The sequence below is a fragment of the Adiantum capillus-veneris genome, chromosome 4, assembly GCF_014529385.1.
Source record: "Adiantum capillus-veneris isolate H3 chromosome 4, ASM1452938v2, whole genome shotgun sequence".
Classification (NCBI taxonomy): domain Eukaryota; kingdom Viridiplantae; phylum Streptophyta; class Polypodiopsida; order Polypodiales; family Pteridaceae; genus Adiantum; species Adiantum capillus-veneris.
The window spans coordinates 52,467,968-52,489,027 of NC_140934.1; positions in this window are offsets into that span (position 1 = coordinate 52,467,968).

Consider the following 21,060-nt stretch of genomic DNA (forward strand, 5'->3'; position numbering starts at 1 on the left):
AATTTCCTATAGTGAGAGGGAACATCCATGTTTTCCTTGATTTTGGCGTTTCCGTCCTCTCCACTCTCAATTTCTGTCGTCCAAACTTCTTTCAGAGTTTTCTTGAGCTCTCTGTACTTGTTTCTACGTTCTAACTTGGACTCCGTGTGTTCTGTGTTGCGCTTATTCTTTTCTGATTTTTCTGTTTCTATTTTCGTTCCATTCCTTTGAACTTGATTTCTTGAGCCTTTTTTGTCTTTTCGTAAGCTCTTTTGATCATTGCCTCTCATTCTTCCAGAAATCTTGTCCTTAATACAATCTTCCGTCTTCACTAGCATTAGGAATTGATTTTTTCCCCTTATTCTAGGCATCGGATTGGTTCTAACCCCCTTTGTTTTTCTCTTTGCTCTATAGCGTTTCTGCGTTGTTTAGTTTGGTTCGGAAAATCATAAAATCTGACATCCGTTATAGTTTCTTTGTTTCCGCTTGAATTGTCCGTTGACTCGTTGTCTGCTTCATTTCCCCACTTTGGATGATCGGAAATGTCGTGAAACACCTCTTCTTCATCTTCCTTTTCTAGTGTATCGTTCTTTTCAGTTTCTTTTTCGAGTACAGTTCTCAACATGAAGTACGGAACCACGTCGTACCCGTCCTTGTCGTAAAATTTCGTTGTGGGACCATCCGGAATTGCACAAACATCTAGGGTTGCTAGAATGTGTGTCCATTCTAATGGTTCAAGTGTGTCCTCTGGAAAGGGTTCTCCTATATAAGTTTCGTCTGCGATAGCCCTTTCTAAAACACATTCTTCTCGCCTCAGACTTCCACATTTCGAGGCTCCACACATCCATAACTCCTTGTGCTTACCTAACCAAGCTGGAAATTCGGATCCCGCCAAAGTAGCTGAATCAAACTCCTCTACCGGTGTTCGGTTCACATCTTTGTAGCTATGGTCTTTCAGGTTCACACGTGTAGTGGTTTCCATATTTCTCAGGTATATGTGATCATAGCCCCAATCCTGGACCATTTTCAATTGTCTCATGAATGGTCTTCCCAGTATGATATCATAGTTATTCTCCTTGCCAAAATCGACAATAGCAAAAGTATGTTCGTATTCAATGCCGCAAGAAGTCACTACGACTTTCTCTAATAACCCCATAGGTTTCTCCATGTGTCCATCTGCTAATTGGAGTTTCAACCTAGTCTTCCTTATTGCTGGTTTCCCCCATTTTTTCCAGATTTCTTTTGTAGCAATGGCTACCCCAGCTCCGCTGTCTAGTATTGCCATCGTGTTCACTCCTTGGAATTCAACTGGTAAGGTTGTATTCCCCTCTTCACCTTCGCAATACTCTCCGACCTTGTTTAAGGGTACAGGCTTAGCGTTCTTTTGTGGTTTGCTCAGCTCTTGTATACCCTCTTGCAGTCTCGATGTTGGGTCTTTTATCCCAAATTTCTCCAAGCATTTTCCTACAGTGGTCCACATATGTGGTCTTAGCCTCAAAAGCTCAGCTAGAGTGATAGTGCATGTCACTGGTGTTGACAAGATCTCTATCAATCCTTGCGAGTCCATGACTTTTTCTGATGAGATTCTTCGTGAGGGAAGTGCTCTAATCTCGGATTTTGCTTCATACTCTCCTAAGTATGAAGGTAAGGTATTCAGTGAATGAGGTTTGCTCTCCATTGTTCTAACAGAGCCCCCATCTCCCCAGTAAGATTGCAGATCCAAGTCCACTTGAGATCCTGCCTCAAATTCCACTATGGGAGGGTTCCTGATGTCCTTTTCCCAATTTGTCTGATTAGCTTGGCAACTTAGCTCGTTTGCAAAGTTTGCCTCTCTCACTTGTTTCCAAAATTCATTGTAATCCTCATCTCTTCCGTAAGACCTCTGTATGACTGGATGAAAACTCTCTATCTCCTGATCGGTTGTGTTCAATACTATGCGGTCATCCTTGTGTGTATTTTCAGGCTTTTGTGCACTGGGAGTCTTTTCAGCTACCCGTGAAACAATAGTCTCTTGCTGAATTGGGTTTTCCGTTCCACAATTCATTGTTTCTTTTGGTGGTTCTAATAAGGCTTGTGCAGTCTCGATCATTCTCTGGCACATTTCAAGTCTCTGCTTTTCCAATTCCGCGTTTGGGTATGTCATCCACCTCTGTTCTTGTGTTTGGTTGTTCTTTAACCTAGCTTCGTAAGCTCTCATCAGTGCGTCCAATGGTTCGTGTACTTTGTCGACTAGCACTGATCCCCCTGAGCTTAAGCTCGTTGTTTCTTTGATACTCTTTTGTTTCGTTCTTTCCGGGCTCATCTCTCGTTTCCCGTTTTGACTCTCAAGTTTTCCTAATCTATCTTTCGTTTGCTTTAGTTCCTCAGCTAGAATAGCGTCTTCACGTTCTTTTCTCAACTTCATGCGTGCTTTTCTAGCTTTCCATGTGTTTCTCTGACTCCGCGGTCCTTGACTAACCACTTCAGTCGCTAACTTTCCATTCTCAGGTTCTCTAGTGGTTTTCTTAGCTTGAGCTCTAGTAACAACTTGCGTTGGTATCAGAGTTTCATTTTCAGACCCACTGCTGGTAGGAATAGTTTCTAGCATATTCAATGTCGTCTTTTGCACTTTGTTTGGATTTTTTGAACAATCCTCAATGAAGTGAGTAACCCCACACTCAGTGCAATAAGCGTTAATTCTAATGATTTCCGTATGTGGACAAACATTCATCAGATGGTCACCTCCACACTTGTAACAGGGTCCTAGTGCTGGTCTTGGTCCCACTTGATTCGTCCTTTGTGGATAGGATGGTCTTTGTCCTGTTAACCCTCCATGAGCTATGAACATCAATGTTCTTGCGTCCAAATTGTATCTCTCTTCATCAGAAGCACTTGTAACTGTTGGTATTCCAACATTCCCCATCATGCCCCATGGTTCTGGTTGTTTGGGTTCTTCTGGTGGGTAATACACAGTTGGAGACATGTGTGCACCAGATTCTTCATAATAGGCTTGAACAGGCACTAAGGCTTGTTCTTCCTGATTCTCTAAGGTTGGTGCATATCTAATGCCCACTGGTCTTGCTCCTGGTAAAGGTGGTTGTTGTCCCAATACCGGTTGCGGTCTTTCTATCCCCATAGGTCCTGGTACATTTCCCGTTGGGTATCGAGGTACTGGATGTACTTGAGGTGGTGCTAATTGAGCAGGAGGTGCATACTGACACTCCCTTACATACCCTTTGTTGTAATAGCACTCCTCTGTTGGATGGTTTGTCCATTTTTGTTCAATAGCACACCATTTCAGTGGTTTTGGCAATGGTTTTTGGTATGGTGCCATCCTTTTTAGAGCCTCTTCTATCATTTGCTCTACATTTGGCATGGTTGTTGTTTGAACATTCTTTTTAGTGGTAGTCTTGCTCGCTACGGAGGAGGAGCTACTGGATGCAAAATCTGTATCCGCTGACACCTCTCCATAAACCGTACAGTTATCCACTAAGTACAATGCCTCTCTCGTTACTTGCTCGAAGCTTGTACAAGCTTTCAAGTGCAAGTCCTTCTTGAGAGTGTCGTTTCTCAGTCCCTCAATAAAGAGAACAGATAGTCTGTCATCTTGTGGTCGTTCACGTACTGGACATCTCTCAATGTATTGTTTGAAGCGAAGTGAAGCTTCCTTCACTTTTTCGTGTTCTCTCTGTTTAAAAGCATATATTTGTGAGACCGTATTGTGCTTAATCCCTCGTTTTGAGAATTCCTCTGCAAACTCTCTTAGCAAATGGTCAATGTCATGGAACCCCCCTATGTTTAGTGGTTGAAACCATGTCAATGCCGTACCTTCTAGAGTAAGAACAAATCCCTCGTATTGTGTATGGAAATCTGTTATCTGCTCAGCTCTTAAGACTTGCTTAAAGAGTGACACATGTGCATACGGATCTCCTGAACCACCATACTTCTTTGGCATACACTTGGCTACTTGAGATGGTCTCATACGTCTATGGTCTGCTACCAATCTCATTGCTCCTGTGTCCCGGCTAAAGCTTTCTCTAGCATCATGGACTTCATGGGTTACCCTTGTCGGTTCCCCTGCTCTGAATCTACTACTAGGAGGTAATTGTGATGGTTCCGCTTCGAACCTTGGACCTGGAGTGGTATACATGGGGATTGGAACTGCACTACCTCGGTTTGTATCCATTGACTCTCTGGAATGTAATGATCCCATTGGTCCGGGTTTCGAGTACTGAGGTTGACTGAAAGAGTCAGCAGCCTGAGTTCTTTATCCTCCTGTCGTCATTGGGTTTTGCACTCCATTTGTTGGTGTTGGTCTTTGTGAGCTAGAAGTAACATAATACTGATGTAGTGGTCCCCCAAAGTATGTATATCCTTCTAATTCTTTCTTGCCCATTGTTGAGTATTGCCTCCCATACTTGTCGTAAGCGGCAATTTTCACTTCCGATCCCTCTGTGTAGGTAAAGACATAAAGTCTTTTTCGGTCTGTCAACTCTCCAGTGTAGGGTTCTTCACATCTATAATAGAGATCCTGCTCCCCATTATTATATTTGTATAGCCCCACATAGATGTTATCAGTGTTGATCCTTGTAGTTTCATTCTCTCTTCTTAACCTCGCATCAGGGAAGTTCATTATTGGTGCTTTCTCCTCGAGTTCTTCATCTACTTTGGCTTTGGTGCCCATCAATCCCCACTTGTCCACAATGTTAGGGTTTAGGACTACCAAGTACATGGTGCCCTCGTCATCTAGATATCTATCTCCGCTATAGCTCACAGACACTAAGTCCTTGAACTCACTAGGTCTCTCTTCTATCTTTACACAATAGCGGTCCATTCCATCTTTGTAGATCTTGACACCTTGCTCATTGTCGTACTGGTATTTTATGAACAATAGCTTCATTGTGGCGGAAGGGTTTGATGATCCTGCTGCCATATTTTCTTTGTTGTTCAGGTTCAAGTGTTCCAAGTGTTCGGTGAAAATCTCGTAAGATCTCTCCGAAGAACTATCAGAGACACTTCCTTCAAAGATCGGCTCTAATGGTTGCACCCAACTTTGGTTTACACTTCCCTCGGTTGATATGACACTTGCTTGTTCCCCTTGTTTTGGTTGGTTATTCTGGAGATTCCTGCCCGATCTCAAATTCATCAATTCCCCTAAAGGACTTTAACTTTTCTGTCTCGGCAATTTGTTTTCCCAATTTTTTGTGGTCAGAATTGATCCAAACTGATTGATACTTGGTCAATTGTTTAATCTTGTCAGTTGGACAACTTCTGTTTCATCAAGTGAGAATTTTGTTGCAGTTATGCTGAAAAAGACATTATACGCGTATGATGTCTTTTTTTCACAGATTTAGACTATTTTGGTTATGCTCACTCTCAGTAGCCCCCTTATACTCTTTCCACTCACAAAATTCAGTTTGAACTCTGTTTGAGCAAGTTATGGCTAATTTAGGCTTTTCTTGGCAATTTTCCGCTTTTGACTTGTTTTTTGGGTCAATTGTGATCCAAATGGGATGAAACTTGAAATATAACCTCTAGACAGCTATTACAATGGATTTGTGTTGGCAAAGTATCAAAATATGTCCAAAATTAGGTCAAAGACATCATACGCGTATGATGTCTTTTTCATCAATTTGGGTCAAGACTTGATATTTATGCTTTCTACAGTGTTTGTAACAATCTTGTCAGGTCAGATATCAAAAATAAGCAATGGATATGCTAAAAGACATTATACGCGTATGATGTCTTTTATCCCAGATTTTGACTATTCTTGATTTTAAGCCTTCTCCAATGTTTATAATTGAGTTTCAAGTGTTTTTGTCACGTTTGAATGTAAAAACAAGATCTGAATCCAAAATTTCCTATTCTTTGCGTTTCTTGGACTCCGACTTGTCTTTTTGGGTTTCTTTGAGTGTTAATGCTCTTGTTTTAAGTTGAAATTAGGGTATAAACCCCCTTTTGAACACTCTGGTAAAGTCAAAATTTCTGTTTTGGTCTCTGTTTGGTCATTTAGACATCATACGCGTATGATGTCTAAAGTTGTAGATTTCCAATTTTTTGGCACAGAATCCTTCCTAAAGCTTTCTCTAGTGCTCAGCAACACCCAGATACACAAAAAATTTCTCTGACTTTTGTTTATTGCAAGTTTCACTACTAACTCGACGGTTCAGTGATCTAACATGCAATCAACCATATCAAGCAAATACTCCAATGATTACTAGCTCTAGATCAGGATCAAATGAAGTCCTACCTAAGCTATTCCTAATCATAAAATGGGTTTGGTAATTGTGATTTTAAAGAGATCCACTGTCACTCACGGACTAGCAAATTCTTCTTCTATCAACAACTACTCAACACCAACAAAACAACAAACAAATCTAAGCTAAACTAAAAATACTGTCAACACGGAAGACCCAGGAATACCCCACTTCCTAGTATCTCTCGAGATCTTCGGAGTCCACCACTCCTAGATCTTTTCTAACTAAATTATACAAAGTAGTTTATACGACTCACCTCGTAGGATTAGTCTAAGGTCACCTACTTAGGGCTCTCGTCCCCGGCAGCGGCGCCAAATGTTAAGGCGGTTACGCCGCTAGCGGAAGCTAAATAGCGAGAACTCAACCAACAACAGAATTTGTCAGACGAGGACGAAGCTTGACCCGCAGGCGCATGGAAACAACTAGGTGGGTGTCAAATCACCTACTCGACCTTCTAATGACAATCACTACTAAAGAAATCAAATCTAAGTTCTAGAATACGCAAGTGACTGAAATCCGTACTACGAACGAATGCTATACGAAACAAGATCTAGAATCATTGAATCGATCTCAAACTCAAGGGGAAGTCTATACACTAGGTAAGAACAACACCCTAAAGACTTGAACTGCAAAATCAACCTATAACCACTCCGTGCGGTAAAAGCGTATGAAGACAGGTCGAAAAATACAGGTGATCGAAACTTGACCCCAATGGTACTAATGTGTAGCTCTACTCGTTATGGTTCTATAGATATGCTGCGCGCTCCATTCCGACACACGAGTTGGAAGAAAACTCACACCGAAGCTCGTAGGAACTTACCACACATAGAAGCCGATAGCGTGCACTCTTGGTATCTGTGCGTAGCTCTCGCCGTTGCTAACACAATGGCGGTGTTGCTTCTCCAATGGCAGCTCCGTAGCTCGCGTAACAAGTAGATAAGACTCTCTCTCTCTCTCTCCCTCTCTCTCAGACACATTCACGGCGCTCAAAAACTCACTTTGATTAATAATCTGAATCCCCTTAGGTTACAAAAACTTTGGCTTATATACCTCAACCTTGGAGGTTGAATGGCTCCAATCAAAACCAATGTCGGAAAGACATTTATTACAATCAATGGTTACAAAAATGATGAGTGTGAGCAAAAATGTGGGTGTGATCCTCTGCTGGCTCAACAACTTGCCATAGTCAAGGGCAACTAGTCTAAGAACCTAAATTCTTGGAGCCAAAGGGGTCATATTATAATGCATTTCAAATTGTAGAATTCATGTAGCTTGATGTGGATGACTATTATAAGCAAATCCCATCAACAAAAGATATGTATCCCAATATGTACATCCGACACATAGGCTATTAAAATATCTTCTAAAATGTGGTTCACCCTTTCTGTATGATGATCTGTCTCAAGGTGATCACCGCTACTCATTTTAAACTAACATTCAACTTAGTGAATACGTACTGCAAAAATTCATATGGACTTCTATTCTATTTCAAAAATTATGGATTGAGGTAATCCATGGAGTCTTAAAATATTTTGAATAAAAAAATCCACGACTTTTGGAGTTACTATCTCTATGGTAGGAATAAAGTGAGGCCTCTTCCTCAAACAATCAACCTTCACCAAAATAGAGTCCTTGTATCTTTGAGTTCTTGATAGTGCAAGGCATTTTCAAAAGAGGCACTGTGGATCCATGTCTCCTCTTCCTTCATTTCATATGTGGCTATGGTGAGCAAGTCTTGCAAGCTATCTCACCAAGAAATGAAAGCCAGTTTCTTGCAAAACAATGCTCTCTATAACACATAGTATGTTGGAAAGACATGCCTTAAATCATATACATCGCACGCCATACAGTTACCCAAACCATGACAAGTCTAGTGTGGACCCAAGCACAATGTAGAGCTCCTATCCCATTTTGCCTCATATAGTTCTTAGGTTGACGCCTGATGATGGACACACAATGGAAATTTTGAGAAAAAAACTATTCTCCCCTTCCTTGCCTTGCCTCGAAAATGAGATACCTTGAAATAATTCATAAGTGCAATCTTGTTTCAAATTGAGAAGTTTGTCAATACCAAATGATTCTTTGGTCAGGCTATTACACATCCACAAAACAGATCATCAAAACTTGATGGATAATTCAATGAAAGGAGGATTACAAGCATATTACTTTTACATAGCATAAATTAAAATTTGAAAAACAATGCAATGGATTAATTACCAATTATCTTGCATCAAGGGACCCGTTTCCTTGGCTACAATGTATAGTTGTTGCTCAATGATGATTATCCTCAATGATCAATGTAGGAAAGTGTAGAAAAACATAGTCCTCTCGCTCCCAAGTAGCATCGGTATGTAGAAGGTCTTTTTAGGAAACTAGAAATTCTTGGAGGATACAATTTTTTAGTTGTTTCTCTCTCTCTCTCTCTCTCTCATCTAGTATTCTGCCTAGACTATGGTCATACTCTATTGATTTTTGTAAAAGAACAGTTCCATTAATTACATTTTCTTCATTAGAAATAAATCCTTTTCAATGTACTAACATGAAACACTAGATAAACCTGGCATTGTGGAGGTAGCTCTGGTTGATATGCTAAGTCACTAGGTTTTTTAATAATCCTCCAAGGACCACAATACCTTGGTGAAAGCTTGTGATGCCTTCCTATCAACAAAGAAGAAGACTTTGAGGAAACTTGGAGAAACACTCTTTCTCTTTTTTCAAAGGCCCTAAATAACCACTTTTGGTTTGCATAACTTTTACCCCTATCAAGTGCTTACCAAATCATTTTCTTTGCTAAAGTTAGTATGCCTTGCATCTTGGTAAGAAAACTTGCCATAGTCAATGGCAACTAGTCTAAGAACCGTAATTCTTGGAGCCAAAGGGGTCATATTATAATGCATTTCAAATTGTGGAATTCATGTAGCTTGATGTGGATGACTATTATAAGCAAATCCCATCAACAAAAGATATGTATCCCAATATGTACATCCGACACATAGGCTATTAACATATCTTCTAAAATGTGGTTCACCCTTTCTGTATGATGATATGTCTCAAGGTGATCACCGCTACTCATTTTAAACTGACATTCAACTTAGTGAATACCTACTGCCAAAAATTCCTATGGACCTCTATTCTATGTCAAAAATTATGGATTGAGGTAATCCATGGAGTCTTAAAATATTTTGAATAAAAAAATCCACGACTTGTGGAGTTACTATCTCTATGGTAGGAATAAAGTGAGGCCTCTTCCTCAAACAATCAACCTTTACCAAAATAGAGTCCTTGGCTCTTTGAGTTCTTGATAGTGCAAGGCATTTTCAAAAGAGGCACTGTGGATCCATGTCTCCTCTTCCTTCATTTCATATGTGGCTATGGTGAGCGAGTCTTGCAAGCTATCTCACCAAGAAATGAAACCCAGTTTCTTGCAAAACAATGCTCTCTATAACACATAGTATGTTGGAAAGACATGCCTTGGATCATATACATCACACGCCATACGGTTACCCAAACCATGACAAGTCTAGTGTGGACCCAAGCACAATGTAGAGCTCCTATCCCATTTTGCCTCATGCAGTTCTTAGGTTGACGCCTGATGATGGACACACAATGGAAATTTTGAGAAAAAAACTATTCTCCCCTTCCTTGCCTTGCCTCGAAAATGAGATACCTTGAAAGAATTCATAAGTGCAATCTTGTTTCAAATTGAGAAGTTTGTCAATACCAAATGATTCTTTGGTCAGGCTATTACACATCCACAAAACAGATCATCAAAACTTGATGGATAATTCAATGAAAGGAGGATTACAAGCATATTACTTTTACATAGCATAAATTAAATTTTGAAAAATAATGCAATGGACCAATTACCAATTATCTTGCATCAAGGGACCCGTTTCCTTGGCTACAATGTATAGTTGTTTCTCATCAATTTTGTAGTCTACACCTTTGGATCAAAGAATAGACCCCGACACTATCTCTTTTGCCATACACACCTGGACGTTCTTAGATCTTGCTTGATAGTCAACAATAAGGACCTTTTTCACCATTTCTTTGGTTTTGTCGTGAGTGACTTTGATGGGCCATCACGAATGTTGTGAGAGTGCGTGTCTCAACGAATTAGCAACCTACTACACGTCCCATCTGATGGCATCACATAATACACAAAAAAATCACAAGTTCTAATACAAAATGTGTAGCATTGGAACCAAAGTGATAGACTACTTTGCCTGATGTTATGTCACATACCTCATCGGGTGTAAGTACCCTCAACAAGCTACCACGAAAGTGCACACAATTAGAATATCCATAGTTTAGAAGTTGAGGATAAACCTCATTGCTGCGTGTCAAAGAACCAATGCATTGGCTTTGTTGTACAACCCCATAGAAGGCTATGTTTGAGGTTTGTGGCTTTATCTAAAGATGAGGATTGTATGGATGTTCCATTGAGTCCATTGCGTGTGCTTTTCTCTTGATTGATGAAAACTCAAGAATAATGTCATCGTTGTAACTTTTAGGAATCTCTGGCACCTTCACAATGAGACCAATGTCATAGATGATCTTTGTTAAGGTGTTCTTCCTTGACGCAGACCTCAAAATATCCACAAGGCTTTTTCCATCCATTGCAAACGGTAAAGCATGCAAACAATCTTGCATTGACATATGATTGCTAGAATCAATGAATTTTTCAATTCTTGGTTCAGAAACAAATGGGATGCGTGCACGTCAAAACATCCACCGGGCTTTTTCCATCCATTGTGAAGGGTGAAGCATGCAAACAATCTTCTGCTGACAAATGATTCCCATCGGGGGTGCTTAAATCAATGAATTTTGTAGTGCTTTAATCGATGAATTTTGAACTTCTTGGTTCAGAAACAAACGGGATGCCAGCAATAAAGCATTGAGGAGATGATAGCTCTCGCTAACTTTGTAAACACTTGACAAACACTCCTCCAAAATGTACCCACCTTCTCTAAGATGATTGATTGTATGTTCCAAAGGTACATATATTTGCTCTACACCAATATCAATAATAGCCTTTAGAGAAATAAACTTTGAGGGAGAAACCTGAACAATAAAAAAATTTCAAGTATAGTAACTTTTCCATTTAGAAAAAGAAAAACATTGATTGAAAGCAAGGAAACTGAGAGTACAAGCCATAAGAGAGATAATATCTAAAGAGAAGTAATTTAATAGATAAAGGGTATTGTAACACACAGACACACACACACACACACACACACACATATATAAAATCTCTTTTAATTTTAAGAGGTAATTTACTCTCTCTCTCTCTCTGTAATTCTCGTGTTTCTCTCTCTACACCTTATTCTTCTTCTCACGTGGGTGGGTAGCGTCCTTGTGACATGCACTCCCCTCCCTTACCCTTTCTCTTTTTTTCTCTCTCCTCTCACTCCATCTGCCTCCCCCTCCCTCCCACTGAATCTCCCCTCTCTCTCTGTCATTGCCTCTTCCTAACACCTTCCCTTGCAACCTCCTTCCTCTCCTCCTCCGTCTCTCTAACTCTCCCTCTTCCATCTCTCTCTCCCCCCAACTCCTCCCTCTCTCTCTCTCTCTCCCTCTCTCTCTCTCTCTCTCTCTCTCTATTGTATTGTTGTTTTCTAGACTTTAAGAAAGCCTTGATATGATTCCACATAACAATTTGTGGAGAAGGATGGAAAACTCCAAGTGCCAAGTGAGTTTATGCTTGCGATTTTTCGAATCTATGAGAAGGTGATTTGTCAATTGCGCATGGGAAGAGAAATTTTAGAAATTTTTGTAAGCACTATTGGGGTTAAACAAGGATGTCCATTGTCACCAACTCTCTTTGGTCTATGCATCGATCAATTGGAACAAATGGTACTTGACTTTATGCAAGAAGAAGGCATTGAAGAGGTCACTATTTGCAATGCGGTAATCATGCTTTTGTTGTATGCGGATGATGTAGTGCTTCTAGCACACACTTTAGAAGATGCACAAAAGCTTATGGTTGTCCTTGAGAACTTTTGCTTGCATAGTGGGCTGATTGTGAACAAATCCAAGACAAAGGTTATGCTTGTGAAAACCAACCATAAGGAGAAGCCATGCATTGTGTACAACAATGAGACACTTGAAGTTGTTGAGAGCTTTAAGTACCTTGGCCTTGAGGTTCCGTCCAATCACAAGTGGCATGAATGTGCTGTGCGTCATTTGGAAGCAGGAAAGAGAGCATTTTATGCATTTGAGAACATGTGTAATGCAGGAAACATCAAGTGTTGGGTTCTCAAGAAGTATCTTTTTGATGCATTGGTGACACCGGTTCTTCTTTATGGAGTTGAAGTGTGGGGCGGCAACATCTCAAAGTCTACTTGGAAAGAGTTTGAGAATGTCCAAAAGCGTTTTCTTACAAACTTTTTCCAAGTGAAGACACAAACACCATATATGCTCCTACTTCTTAAGTTGGGATGTCTTCCAATTGAGGTTATGGGCATGGAAAGGGTTGTAGAGTACATGATAAAGATGCGTCAAAACCCCTCACATCGACTTCCTACAATTGCATGGGAAGCAAGCAAAAAAGTTCAAAAGACGCATAAAAGCAAGATCTTCAGCATGGGATGGATGCAAGACATAAAGAAGTGGTTTGGGAGATGGGATGCATTACACTTGCTACATGATGCTTCAATTGACTCCCAAGTGAATGAAGCTTTTTTACAATGCCAATGTATTACGGCTTGGGAGAAATTTGGTGGGTCACGCTTCATACATTACACCACCCATATTGCCCCCAACTACAAAACCATGTTCTTCACTGAAAGAGGAAACCGTACTCATGCTTACATGCTTGAGCCTATCCCCTTGTCGGCGATACGCACTATCGCAGCCATTTGGCTTAGCTCCCATTTCCTTCGATGCGAGATAGGTCGTTGGGGCAATGGAGAAGAGTCAAATCAACAATGCACATTATGCTCACTGCAAGTTCAAGAGTCTGAGTACCACACAATACTAGAGTGCTCAGCTTTTGGTCACATCCGAACTTGCTTCTCTCACATTTTCAGCCATAACTTCGACCTACACACTTTCCTCTCCCAGCAAAAGTGTGGGCTCTCCATTGCGACTCTCATCACCGCAATTTTTGAGCATCGAGAGTCACTCATCAGCCATACACATACTACATCACATGTAACTTTGGTCCCATAGGTCATATTTGACCTCCGAGGACGATAATAAAATCTATCTATCTATCTCTCTCTCTCTCTCTCTCTCTCTCTCTCTCTCTCTCTCTCTCTCTCTCTCTCTCATTTGATATGGGCATCGTATGCAGTCCATGTGGACTGGGGTGGGGGCCAGGGATCAAACAATCCAATCAAACCGTTTGTGAGAGGCATCCCCTTTAAAAGGGGACAGAACCCCCCCCCCCCCCCCCCAATTTTTTGCGCTCTCTCTCTCTCTCTCTCTCTCTCTCTCTCTCTCTCTCTCTCTCCCACCATCTATCTCGCTTGTGCTCTCTCTCGCTCACTGTTAGTGGATTGACCGAACGGGTGCCCACTGGCCGAACACATAGCCGGACACTACATTTGTGCTCTATTATTTTTTTCAAGCTAGCATAGTGATACTCTGTGAAGTTTGATTCCAGAGTAGCAAGTTTATTCCCTAAGTTGTAATCCTATCATGACATTTGTAAAAGTCCATGTGAGCCAGTCATCACTGGCCATTTAGAAAGCCCTAGATATAAAGTTCAATAACTTCAATGTGAGAGGAGGCTTATCTTTTGAACAGAAGAGAGCTCTAATGTACGTACGCTCAAGCGACTACAAAACTGCAACTTGTAATCATCGCAACTAATGATTGGGTAATACGTTTTCAGTTTTGAAGCTTGCATTGTGTTCCTCTTTCCTTACTCTTTCATTCAAGTATAAGCATTGTCAGTTTTGTTGAGGTTTGCGACTACAAGTTAATGAGTCTAATCTTCAAATTTGAGTGCTTAAATCACTGTTTTTTGATGTTTTGACCATAGGAGAGTGCTCCTAGACCGTAAGGGGATCTTGTTGGATACTTTTGTTGCAGTTTTCATGACCTTTTTCATGATGGATTGTGATTTTTGTACCTTTTGGAATGCAACCAGACTTGGTAGGATAGTGCCCCCTAAGTGTCTTAGACCTCCTCATAAAGTTTCGTTGCATTTTGAGTTCGTTTGAGTGCCAAATGGCGTGATGACCTACAACGGTGAGAAAGGATATAGGCAGATTTTTCAATCATTGAGTGGTGGTTTGCTTGTTAAGTTGTTGTGTTATCTTGATAGGGCCACTTCTTGAGATTGACAACCTCAAAGAGTCTCCATGTCCCATCCAAGTCACTTCCTTGAATATGTACATTAAGTTAGTGCCAGACGCTATAGACGTCAGATCGCGTGATCTGCTAACATTGACGCCATTGTCGGAGAATAATCTTTAGATGGTGAGTGACCTAGTGCGTATTTAGAGTGTTCTTTTTCGAAGATTTGTCCTTCCATTCCATTTACAACTTAGCAGTGAAGCAGTTAGACACGGGGTTTAGTGCTTGATAGAGTCTAGAACTCAAGGACTTGCTAGGACTATTCTTGAGAGGTAAAGCGAGATAGCCAAAAGCATTCCGTTCTCCGATTTTCTCGTTACTTTTAGAGTGTAGTATGGTTTTCCATTTTGACTTTATTTTGTTTTTTGTTTTTGTTTTTTTCATGTTTCGTTTTAGTACTTAGGAGTAGAGTAAGTAGAAACTACCACCACCAAATTTGGGCTGAAAGATTAGAGAAAAAGAAGGGGTGAAAACCATATTTTGGCAAAAACGACCATAACTCTAAAATTATAAAAATTTAATGTTAGAGACCTGAAAAGTGATCCAAATTTAAATTTTTGTTGATCAAGGGCATTAGAAGACTCTTTAAAAGAAATCTAGAAAGTGTGAGCAAATTCTATGGAGGAACATGAATCACAATCCATGTCCCCTAAAGACCATTTTTGCAGAAAAGTAATCAGTGATACTGTGCATCAGTGGGACATTACATTGAGAAAGTTTTCTTGAAAGAAAAACTCAAAAATCATATCAGAATTGGTTGATAGGGCAAAAACAGCAAAACATGCATTTTAGACACCATATTTTGAGATTTTGTAATCCAAATTCAAAAAAAAGTTGTGCATAGGTATCACAGGGCATATGCATACTGCTGACCAAATTTCGTGTTCAGATGTGGTCAAACATGGATCACGATCTATGTCCCCCTTGACCATTTGGACTTGAGATTTGACCAATAGTTAGCTGATACAATTTGGAACAACTTTCCCAAAAGGCACCATAGTAAAAAAGTAAAAAAAGTTGGTCAAAACGGCCAAAAACAGAAACTAGTCAAAAATCATAAGTAGAGAAAAAGCTTGCTTTTGATTGACAAAATGTTGTCCAAATCCCCAAATAAGTGGTGAAGTAGACTACTGACACTGCAAGCAATCAACAAGTCAAATTTGGTGTTCATATCTGATGGAACATGGATCGCGATCCATGTTCCGATCCATGTTTCCCATCAAGATTTTTGGCTGAAACTTGAGCAGTAGTTAGGTAGTTGAGACATAGACAAACACTCTTCTTAAAAGACGCATTGCCAAAAAAGTTGTAAACAGTGGTCAAAAGAGCAAAAACAAAACATTGTCAAAACTATCACAGCAGGCTGTAGATTTCACTTTTGATTGGTCAAAACTGATCTAAATTTGAAATAAATTTTGGGGGAGCAGGCTACAAACATCATAAGCTATCTGCTCAGCAAATCCCAAGTCCAAAAGTGGTGGAATATGGATCACGATCCATGACCCCCATGTGACTTTTTGGACAGAAGCTATACCATCCTGTACTAGAGATCTTTGTGAACAAAATTTCCCAAAGGAGCTTTGTCAAAAAAGTCTAAAAATCTCATCAAAAGTGCAAAAAAAAGTTCAAGTAAAAAACAAAAAAAAATAGTCCTAGGGATTGACTTTTGACTAATCTAATCAAGTCCAAACCACACAAAAACCATATAGTAGATATCAATGGACCAAGGGCAAGCTGTGTACCCAGGATACATGGATCGCAATCCATGTCCCCCTGTATGGTGCAAGTTTGGTATCACAGACTGATACCAAACTTGCACCATAGCTAGAGTAGATCACAAGGAGTCTAGTGGTCTTTTCAAAACTAAATTTGGATATAAAAAACCAAGCCAAAAGCGTAAAACTGGCAAGAATTCCAACAAAGTGCTAGAATTAATCTAATTTTCAATCCAGAGGTCCATTTTCAAACATTTATAATACCGTAGCACCTACTAATCATGTTGATTCTAATGGTACTAAGAAAAGTCAATTTGGCCATAGTGACAGCTTGACCTAAAATTTTCTAGATCAGTAGTGCAAATACAAGGAAATATATTCCCAAGTCTAGTCATGGAAAAAATCGAGCAAATTTGGGTGAAAAGTGAGCAAAACAAGTAATAGACTGAAAACCACAGTGCAAACCTAGTAGTGGTGATTTGACCTATCAAACAACTCCAAATTAAAAAATAGTTGAGTTTTAGCTCGTGGACATAGTGAGGAACAATCTCCCAAGAGACCATAGGTGGTTGAACATGGATCACGATCCATGTCCTCCAACCTCAAAATTTGATGAAAATTGGTACAGAGCTTGTGCATAACCTTGTCTACATATTGTCAAAATTTGGAGTCAAAACTTGACAAGGGGTCATGGATTGCAATCCATGTACCTCTTCATAGTGGGGGTATCTGACTTGATGAGCTTGTAGACATACTTGAGTACATCTCAAATCTCAAGTTTGCGCCTAAAATACCTTTTGGAGACCAAGATACAAGCCAAAGTTCATGTGTCCTAGTCCTAAGACTTTTTGAATGTTGTTTCAAGTGTAGTTCACCAAAATTGCTCTAACTTTTGATAGTCAACTCCAAATTGAGTCAAGTATAGCAAGGAAGAGAGTACAAAGTGAGCCTTAAACATGAAAAATCATCCACCACTAGGGTTTTCTACTCCACTCAGAGACACGCAAACTACAAGAAATGTTGCAATACCTTCAAGAGTGAGAATCGGTGAAGACCTCGAGGAGAGGCATTCTCTTATCAACAAACTGAACGTGAGATTCTCAAAACCAATGAAGCCATGAGAGTTTCAACGGATTACACTCATGAGGGATTGTATAGGTTCACAAATGTAGATCCATATACCTTCTACAAGTGTGTAGAACCCAATGCAAGAGATTTGACCGACCATAAGAATCTATATGTCTTCGCATATACAGATGCTCACACAATGCAAGTTTTAATGGTAGATAAGTATGATAACATACAAGGGTACTCTGATCTCTACTTACTTTCAACCAAAAACGATGCCAGAGCATATATTAGAAAGGATTCCACCAGGATTTTCTCCAAGATGAGAAGAGAGAACGAGAGATGTTCTTGGCAGAGACCATGAATTGGTTAGATTGGTGATCGAACCACAATGACTAAGACCATATGAAGGGGCCCAATGTGTCAAGACAAAGTATAGTGGGTCAGGAGACCCATATGCTCATGTCTCACTCTTCAAGCAAGTTTTGAGAGCTGAACAAATTGCGGGTTTCATACACAATACAAGGGATTTGGGTTGACTTTGGAGAAATAGCTTTGACTTGGATCCAGCCGCTGAATAGAGATGATTTTCCGAGCATAGAACAACCCTTGCAAGAATTCATAGAGGAGTTCTTGAAAAGGGGGATCAAGCACAACACGGTGTCATAGAGCTACGCTTTCAAATAGACAAAGAACAAGATAGTGAAGGAAGCTTTGTTTCGCTTCAAACAACACTTAGAGATATGTCCTACACAAGAGTTACCACAAGATTAGAGATTATCAGTTCTCTTCATTGAGGGCTTGAAGAACAAGACTCTAAAAAAGGACCTACATTTGAAAGGAGGTGCAAGATGTTTGAGGAAGCCACTAGAGAAGCTCTATATCTAGTTGACAATTGCAAGGCCTACGCAAAGGTGACATATGATGTAGGAAATGCGACTAGTAGTGTCTCATCTTCAAAGTGTGAATCTGTAACAAAGCAAGATTTTCAAACTCCTATGGAACCAAGCATTGATCAAGTGGTCAAGGAGGTGATTAGAAGAATAAACCAAGGCTATATATAGGACTTGAATACACGACAACAACCAACAAGAAGATGTGACATATGTGGAGGGGATCATCCCACCCCCCCATGGCATAACACTCAACCTAAACCACAACATATGCTAGGGAAACAACCACTTCTTGTGAATGATGATAGAGTGGTAGTAAACTACACTCGACCAGCTACGTATATGCCACAATCCCTAAAAAACCACTATTCCATGGACAAGAACACACTCATGTTCATAGCCAATCAAGAGTATGGTTCAAAGACCATTCTTACAAGGCAAGAACAACCATTGGCTAGATCACCAACTACGAAACAAGTAGGTGTAAGAAATGCAGAATACAATAAGGGTCTAGTAGCAAGGAGAGTAGAGAGAGAGATACAAGCAAAGTAGATTAGTGGAAAATCAAAAACTTTAGATTAACACATTATTACAAATTGATGGCATTATCCACCCATGCGCTCTCAAGGTAGAGCTTAGATGGCAATTTAGACAACTAGAGCAAGTAGGAATACAAGGGACTAACAATCCTTCAACAAGGATGTGTTGTGTGCGTCAAGTATGCACACCATTCTTCCAAATTACTCAGGTGAAGGTCTCCTTATATAGATGTAAGGGAGCCTCTAAACGCCCATGTGTAGCCGCCGCCCTTTGATAGCCAAGTCCAAGTAGAACTCGGCCATGTGTCCATGTGTGTGGCCACCTTTGTGTAACCAAGTCCAAGTAGGACTCTCCCATGCGCCCATGTGTAGCCACTTTTGGGTGGACAAGTCCTCCTATACTCGGCCACCGGCCAAGGAAATCCGGCCACTGGCCAAAGACCACGGACAATCGACCACCGGACGACCATTTTCTGATATTCTTTCGACCATCATCTGGCCAAGATATTCCGACGAATAAAAAGTCTAAAGCTGGAATCCACCAGATAGATGTGCACCATTGGCTTCTCCTCATATGGGGGCCTTACAAACTATGCAGCATATATTGTGGTGGCAAAATCGAGAGAGGTGGCATTGCAAGTATACCAACAGTAGGACCATGCTGCGAGTGTGGAGGTAATCATTGGCCAATAGACTGTCCTAGTTGGGTAAAGAACGTGGAGATATTTCAATATTGTTTAGAATGCGTTGTTGTACACCTGGTTCATGATTGTCCAAAACACCCAAACAACAGGGGAAAAGCAACAATGAACATTGTTGGAGTGATGCCTTCTTCAAGTGGATCTCAGGTAGAACCCACAATTCCTATAAAGGTGATGACTCGGGCTCAAGGTCAAGAAGCTACCAAAAACAAACCGGCTGACAAACCCACATTGCGTATTTAGACAAAAACTGAGAACATATCAATGAGAACTGGAAGAAGATCGTGAAAATCAGAATGAGACAAAATGAAAGCAAAAAGATTGAAAGAGAAAAACATAAAAACAAGGAACGAATAGAAAAAGAAAAATCATCCAAAATTTCATTGAGAGGTTCAGTCTTAGTGAAGAAGGTGAACGAGCATTTAGATGCTATGTTGCAAGCATACGAGGAGAGATTGAAGAACAACTAAACATTGAAACAAAGACTTTTGGTCTATCTACATACAAAATTTGAAACAAAACGGATGGAAATATGCAAACATCTCATAGAGAAAGCTCAAGCTCTAATGGAGCTAAAAACATTGAATTTCCATGAGCAAGTAGTGCCTGTGTTAATAAAGGACACAAGCATACAAAAGGAAAACAAATCAATAGAACCACCTAAGCTAGGGGATGAAAAGCCATTGGATATGAGGGTTGTTGCAAACACAATGAATGAGGCCAAATCTCATGTCATGCCACCAATTTGTAAGGTGGACGCGTTGTGGCCACAATCCTTATGGGAAAAAACAAGAAAGCACAAAGACGGTAGTGCTACTTTACAGTCAGAATCTATCACTGAGATCAACATGGATCATGAGTTTTATCCTGGAGACATACAATCTCTATACAAAAATGTTGGGTCTATCGCATCTGAAGAGAGCAAACTAGACTTTATACAGACTTTGCCATCTTTGATAGGAGAACACAAAACAAAATCTGAGGTTAGAGTGGTACCATCCTAGTGGAAAGCTACACCAAAAATGATGGATACCAAAAGCTTGCACAAATTGATGTCTTCTCCTATATAATGCAAGATTACTCTCTCAAAGTTGCTGAAAATCAGACCGCATCTATGGGGCCAAATGGGCAAACATTTGGAAAAGATGGGAATGAAAATCCGTTCACATGACCAACTCGCACATGACAACATGGATGAAACTTCGCCTAAGAAACCACAAGCAAAGCCAGTACCAGTGAATAAGGTGGGTGACTATTGCGAAGGAGAGGAAGGAAATACAACCTTACCACTCGAGTATAAATAAATAAAAACGATAGCCATACTTGATAGTGGAGCTAGAATAGCCATTGCTACAAAGAGAGTCTGGGAGAAATGGGGAAGACCAGCTCTCAAGAAAACGTGCGTGAAGTTGCAACTAGGAGAGATATATGTAGAGAGACCCTTAGGGATGCTAGAACAAGTTATTTATCGTCTTATAGAATCAAGTACGAACACATGTTTGCTGTAACTGACTTTGGAAAAGGCAACAACTTTGAGGTTATTTTGGGACGGCCATTCATGCATCAACTCAAAATGGTTCAAGATTGGGGCTATGACCACCTCTATCTGTGACATAAGGGCG